The sequence below is a fragment of the Alligator mississippiensis genome, chromosome 14 (genome assembly GCF_030867095.1).
Source record: "Alligator mississippiensis isolate rAllMis1 chromosome 14, rAllMis1, whole genome shotgun sequence".
Lineage (NCBI taxonomy): Eukaryota > Metazoa > Chordata > Crocodylia > Alligatoridae > Alligator > Alligator mississippiensis.
Genome location: NC_081837.1, coordinates 18,802,838 through 18,809,493, shown reverse-complemented (window position 1 = coordinate 18,809,493; position 6,656 = coordinate 18,802,838). Strand labels below are relative to the sequence as shown.

The 6,656-nt window shown below is 51.8% G+C and overlaps 1 long non-coding RNA gene across 1 annotated transcript; it reads left to right on the top strand.

Moving 5' to 3' along the window:
* Positions 1-4,958: 4,958 nt before the first annotated feature.
* Positions 4,959-5,616, top strand: LOC132244800 (uncharacterized). Its single transcript, XR_009456572.1, has 3 exons — positions 4,959-5,130; positions 5,351-5,418; positions 5,588-5,616. It is a non-coding gene; the product is annotated as an uncharacterized LOC132244800 (long non-coding RNA).
* The last annotated feature ends 1,040 nt before the right edge of the window (positions 5,617-6,656 follow it).

Sequence of the window (6,656 nt, the reverse complement as noted above, 5' to 3'; positions counted from 1 at the left end):
ATTGCACGTGTTTATATAACAGACAATAGTGACCCACCAATACTTGGTAGGGTGGCATGCACCACCTTAAACCTTATCAGATGACTCCATGGCATGGATCTGACAACACCTGCAACCAAGGCGCACCTTCTCAAGCTATACACAGATGTTTTTGAAGGTTTGGGCCAATTTCCTCTTCACTATACCAAAGGCAAAGACATGCTAGTGGCTGACACGCTTTCTAGAGCTACAATGCTCATTCCTCCTCCTGAACCTGATCTTTTCCACTCAGAAAAGGTGTTTCACACTCTGACGGAAATGGAGCCACTCAGCGACCAGTTACTCCAGCAGTTACAGGAGCACACAAAGTCTGACAAGGGCCTCCAAGCCCTTACAGCGCAGCATCTTCATGGATGGCTGAGCATGCAAAAGCAAGTCAAACCTGAACTGAAGCCCTACTGGCCTCTCAGAGACCAAATCTGAATTCAGGATGATTTGCTTATGATTGGGCCAAAAATAATCTTTCCAAGTTGAGCGAGGACCAACATGTCGACATTGCTTCACTCGCCCCATCAAGGCATACAAAGGTCTGAAGCCTGAGCTTGACAAATCGTATATTGGCCCAAAATGAATGCCCACATCAAGCAATGGATTGCAAATTGTGCACCTTGTCAAGAGCTCCAACCCAGGAATAAGAAGCCGCCATGATCTCACATGAGATCCCAGACCTGCCTTGGTTAAAACTGGCAGCAGACATTTTTGACCTACGGGGACAGTCTTATTTGATCATAGTTGACTATTACTCCAAGTACCCTGAAGTTTTGCACCTGCCAGACAAAACTGGTGGCATGGTAGTCGGCAAAATGTAGTTTGTGTTTGCTCACCATGGTGTACCTAAAGAAATTGTCTGGGCAAAATGTAGTCTGCATTTGCTCACCATGGTGTACCTAAAGAAATTGTCTGGGCTCATGTGCCACTTGCACGTCACATAATGAAACTATTTGTGACTGACTGGGGCATAACCATCACCCATTCTAGCCCAGGTTACCCACAATCCAAAGGTCAGGCTGAACGCACAGTCTGGACCATCAGATTGACTTTTCAGGACGGCTGTGATCTATATCTGGCTTTACTCGATCTGAGCAACACACCCATTACCAGTCTTGAGTATGCTCCAGTGCAGCCTCCAATGGGGAGACTTTTGCTTGGCCGCCCCCTGCTAGAACGGTGGTGCTAACTCCTAGACTACCATCGAATGCCTCCCACAAGTTGTGGGTTCTTCACAGGCACCAAACGGAGGCCTACGACCATGCGGCTGCATTCCTGCCATCTCTACAAGATGGGGAGAAAGTAAGGATGCAAACAAGTACAGGTTGGACACCAGCATTCCTCATGGTGAAAAGGGATGAACCACACTCCTATGTAGTAACAACCCCCAGTGATAATGTCTATAGGAGGAACAGAAGACACTTAAGAAAGGATTACTTGTCAGTCCCAGCAGGATATGTCAGTGTACCTCAAGAAATGGCAGCAGAACAAACTTCAGAAGACAAAATAGACCCCACAGGAGCAAGAGTGTCATCACATTGCAGAGAACCCACCAGTCCCCACAGAGGAACCTGATGCCACCACGTCAACTAAGAGTGGACGTGTGGTGAGATTGCCTGTGAAGTACAAGGACAATGCAATGGGACAGCAGTAAAAGCTAGACCCCACCAGTGAGCCAAGTGCTAGCAACCTCTGGCTTCACAATCCTGAAATGTTCTGAGTTAAAGTAGCGCCTGATGAACATCCAACTAGTTAAGAGGGAGCTCCCAGAGTAAAGAAGGGGGATGTAGTATATGTGATGTACCTTGAAGGGGCCAGCAGTGGGATGACCCAGGCTGAACCCATGATGCCCTGTGGGTGCAGTTTGTGCTGGTGGGTAGTTGTAGTTCTCCCTGCAAGCTGTGAGCATTTGAGTTGTTGCACCCTGTTCCTAATAAAGGTAAAGCTGTCTACCACCCCACTGCTCTGTGCTGAATGGTGACTGCAGGACAGGACCCCAAAGGCATGGAGGTCTGAGTGAGTACCCCATCCCTTGGACCCAAAGGCATAGAGCAAACACTATAATTGGTCCCTTTCCTGGCACTTTGGCTTATGTGAGGAGCCCTTAAATCTCCTGTTGGCCAAAACTATGAGCATGCCCAGCCCTCCTCCCCCTTCCCCATGTGGAGTGACAGGGCCCAGGGAGTGTCCCCCTGAGCTGCATGTGTTCACCCCAAGCCCTTCCTGAGGGCTCAGGTGGGTGCGGAGACAAGAGGATCATCAGGAAAGTCCACTCCTAGTGACTGCACCATGCTGGGGAGCTGAGCTGTATCTGAGCAGGGAAGAGGAAACCCTCACTGGGGACCATGTAATGGGGCTCCTGTAAGAGTCTAAGGAATGGGAGGTTTTTCTCTCCTACAGATGCAGGGGTGGAGGGTTCGGAGGCCTTTGTAACTCTGGATTTGCAGATGGGACAGGGCGCATGTATGTGTGTGTGCACCTGGGGGTCACTGCTCTGTGTGTGTGCACGCGAGTGTCACTAGGGGGGCAGTATGTGCATGTATGTGTGGATTTATTTGTGTCACTGCTATGTGCAGCACAGAGCACTGTTTATGCGCTGCGCCAGGACCAAGCCCAGCAGTGCTGGGCAGGGGAGACCGCATTGGAGGGAGGTGCATGCTGACCCTTGCTCCAGCCTGTTGTTCCTGGGATCCTGTCATCCCTCCGTGCACAGAAAGGGGCTGAGGCCGAGCTGAGCTCTGCATTCCCAGTCCCAGTCACTGCCCCCACGTGTCCTGACTGCACAGGGCAGTGATCAGAGAGGGGCTGAGGTTCGGGTAGCAGGGGCACTGTTTAACCAGGATGCCCTGGACCAGGGCTGTCACTGTTGTTAACCTCCAGCCATGGCTGTCACTGTGCTTGGCCCACACGGACAATGAACACACCCAAAGAGAAAGCATTGAAAGAGGTCAGGGTCTCAGGTCGTCCTGGGCTGCGAACACCCCCTGGCCAGGCCACACCAAAGGCACCCACAGCCCCAGCACTCAGCACCTTGCCCATGTGGGAGGGAGACTGCTGGTTGCCATAGCAGCAGGGCTGTTCCATACCCAGTGACATCACAATCCCAAGCCTCAGTGTCAGGCACTGGCTCCGCCCAGTGCTCTCCCGCCCTTCGCCTGAGCCGGTTGTCCTTCCTCGTCCCTCACGTTTTTAGTTAATTCTGTTGTGTAGAATTAGTTGATTAGTTTTGTAGGTAGTTAATTAGTTTGTTATTTCATTAGTTCATTAGTTAGTTCGTTAGTTAGTTAGTGTATTACTTAGTGTGTTACTTCGCTAGTTAGTTGTTAGTTTGTTAGACAGTTTATTAGTTAGTTCATTAATTCATTAGTTAGTTAGATTGTTTGTTCTTTAGTTCATTATTTAGTTCCCTAGATCATTAGTTAGGTAGTTAGTTTTTATCCAGTTTATTGTCTGGGTGTCGGAAGTGAGCACCAGTGCAGAGGTGAGTGCCCTTTCTCATTCAGCCGTGGGGATGGCACTGGGGACATCGCACAGGCCCATCACGGGGACTTTTGGGAGATGTGGCAGGTTGCCAGCTGGGACTCGGTCCAAACAAGGGCCCGGCACTTGGCCCCATGCCCTGTCCCTGCTCTCAGCAGTCTGGCTCCTCTTTCCCTCCTTCAGGGCATGTGCCCGCCATGGGAGCAACAAGGGCTGGGCAGCATGACAGGCTACAGGGATGTATGTCCTCCGCTCTTGGCAGGGTTTGGCTAGCAGGCAAAGTCCAAGGTGCAATTTGGACAGCACCAGCTCCTTGCCCCCTGAAGCTGTCACCCCCTGCTCTTCATCAGCAAGTTCCCTGGGGAAGGGGAAGAGGACTGGCCCCAGGGGCTCCTCACGCTGGGCCAGGTCCTGGCCCTGCAGCCCCTGCCCATGCCCCAGGCCTGGGAGTCTCCCCCTGGCAATGGCCCTGCTGCCCTCTGCTGCCTTGCACGGTGGGGCCCACACGGGCTCTGGGATCCCCATCCTCAAAGTAGTGCGCAGGCCCACCCAGCCTGATGCGCAGCCCTCATCTCCCCTCAGCACCAGATGCCAGCCTGGGTGCAGACAGTTGGGCAAGACCAAAACTGTCCCCCATTAAAGGGTGCCCATGTATAACCTTGGTTGGTGAAGGCCAGGAGAGGAGGGACCCTGCACCTGGTGAGTTTGGGTTTAGCCTGAGCTGCAGACGGACTTGTGCAGTTGCATGGGGAGGAGGCATGGTCTCTGCATGAGGGCACCCTGCTCTATCTACTTGGCCTCCATTCCCAGGGGGCCGAGCTAATCCAGCCAGGAAACCCCTTCCCACTTTTACTGCTCCTCATTCCCTTATCCCCTGGGACGCAGTGCCTGCCAGGGACATTTTGCATCTCAGACTACCAGCCAGATCCCTGGGGGTCTCTCTTAGACCTGCTTCCTGGAGGGACTCCCACCTGACCTCTTGTGGCACACAGGACTCCTGGCAGGTGCCCCCACACATTGCATCCCAGTGGGGCTGAACACCCTGCACCTTGGCACCAGATTGGGTCCAGCTGATGGTCCAGGAGCAGTGCTGGGGGCAAATTCAGGCAGGAATTCAAGGGGCCAGATGTGTCTACTACCTGCTGCTACAGTGAGTCTTTCTCCTGCCCAGGGAGTGGGATAGTTGGCTATGAGGTTCATGGCTCTGCAACCAGGTGCCTCATGCCCCTCCCAGCCCCATGCAGCACACGAGACGCTGGGGGAGAGTGTACCTCTCCTGCCAACTCCATGGGCCCTCCAGGAATAAGGGAGGGGGTCATGGGCTCATTCCCTGATCCCAGGAACAGTTCTTCCCAAATCCGATTGATGGGACCTGGGACCTTGAGCGGGGCATTGGGACTCACCTGAGAAAGGTGGTAACAACCCAACCCTGTAATCCCCAGGCTGTGAGCCCTGCCTGGCAATGGGGGTCACCTGCCCTGGCAATGGCAAGGGTTGCACCAACCCTGCCCTACCTTGCACCATTTGGACATGAGGAGTTCACTGATCCAAGGAGGCCATTGCTCCAGCTGCTCTTTTCTTCCCCAGGAAGGAAAACCCCATCCCGGGCTTTGCAGAAAGCAGGTGAGCAGGAGCCAGCCAGTGTGAGGACTGAGAGGGAGCCCAAGTGGGCTGGCTGATGGCTGCATGGAGGGGTGGACCAGAGGGACAAGGCTGGGGCTGGGCTCGGGGATAGGGGGCAAAGGCAGGGCCAGAGGGACAGATGGGCTAACCAGATGGCAACGTATACAGACAGACAGGCCGTCATGGCATGAGAACGCTCTAACCATTTTGTTTTTTGCAGCTTGAGCAGACGGCACTGAGGGTCCAGCTGGCACAACAGGAGCAGGATGTGGCAGTCCTCCTCTCCCGGTAGGAGTGGGGCTGGGCAGGGAGCTGACTGTTCCCTTGTGCAGCACAGGGGTCGGGCACAAGCCCAGGGCCCATCCCTGCTTCTGTGCATGTCTCGCCTTGGAGAAGGGGTGTTTTCTGGGACAGCGCCGTCACTCTCTAAGCCTACAAATATTTTTTGTCTCCACAGTGCATGGATAAAGGAGGAGCAGCTCCTGGTGAGTTTGCATGGGGCAGAGGCCGGCAGGGCCATGGGGCAGAGGAGGGAACAGGCTGAGGCCAAGCGTGGCCAGGCAGGGTAAAATCCCAGGGGTGTGGAAGTGGGGAACAGAGTCCTGGCACATTGTGTGTGGGGAGAGGTAGGGCTGATGGGTGCCCAGGCATGTAATGCTGTTGGGTGCTGTGGAAGAAATCAAACTTCGTGTTGTGGCTGTGTTAGAATTGGCAGAGCCATCTAGGTTTATTTAAAACTATACAAGTGATCACAGGGAGAGTTCTCAAAGGAACTCTGACCTCTACAAATTTACAAGCGTATTTATACTTTAGACAGCGAGAAAAGATGCAGGGTTCAGACAAAGCAACCTTTAGAGAAACAGAAAGATGTTGATCATTTGTTTGTCACATGTAAGCAGTTTACTTATTTAAAAGAACACTATGTTTTGGGAACAGTTATCAGCTTCTAGTTTGGCGGAAAGGAGGAGGTTAACATCTGCACACAGACAAAACAAGGCATGAAGGTTTTTCCTTATCTTAGAACATTTTAAAATACATGGCATCAGCATCAGCATCTTTTTTTCTTCTCTTTCCCTCTCTTCTTAGTCAAGTAAGAGGCCTGGTTAAACTTATTTCCACATTCTCCCCTTTTGGGCCTTTTTGGCCCAACATATTAGATATTTAGGTCTTCTGTATCTTCTTGGGTGCGGGTAAAGTTGGGCGCTGGAATACTAGGGTAAAGGTTTTTATATGTTGGAGGGCAATTTGGAGCTGGTGGAACGCTAGGGTTTTTCTCTTTTGTAGGAGGCTGTGCCAAATTTTCCTCCATTAATGTAGCCAATTGCCTTTTTAATTTATCATTAGAGTCTCTGAGACTAGTCTCAATAGATTTTTCTTTTCTTTTCGAAGCTTCATTATAGCCAGGAGCCTTTTAACGTCTAATTTTTTTTTTCTTTTTACTTTTTCACTATTTTAACATACATATCACAAAAGTTGTCTAATTATGGGATAAAGCAATTATGGGCACCCCTGTCATTGTACTAGGA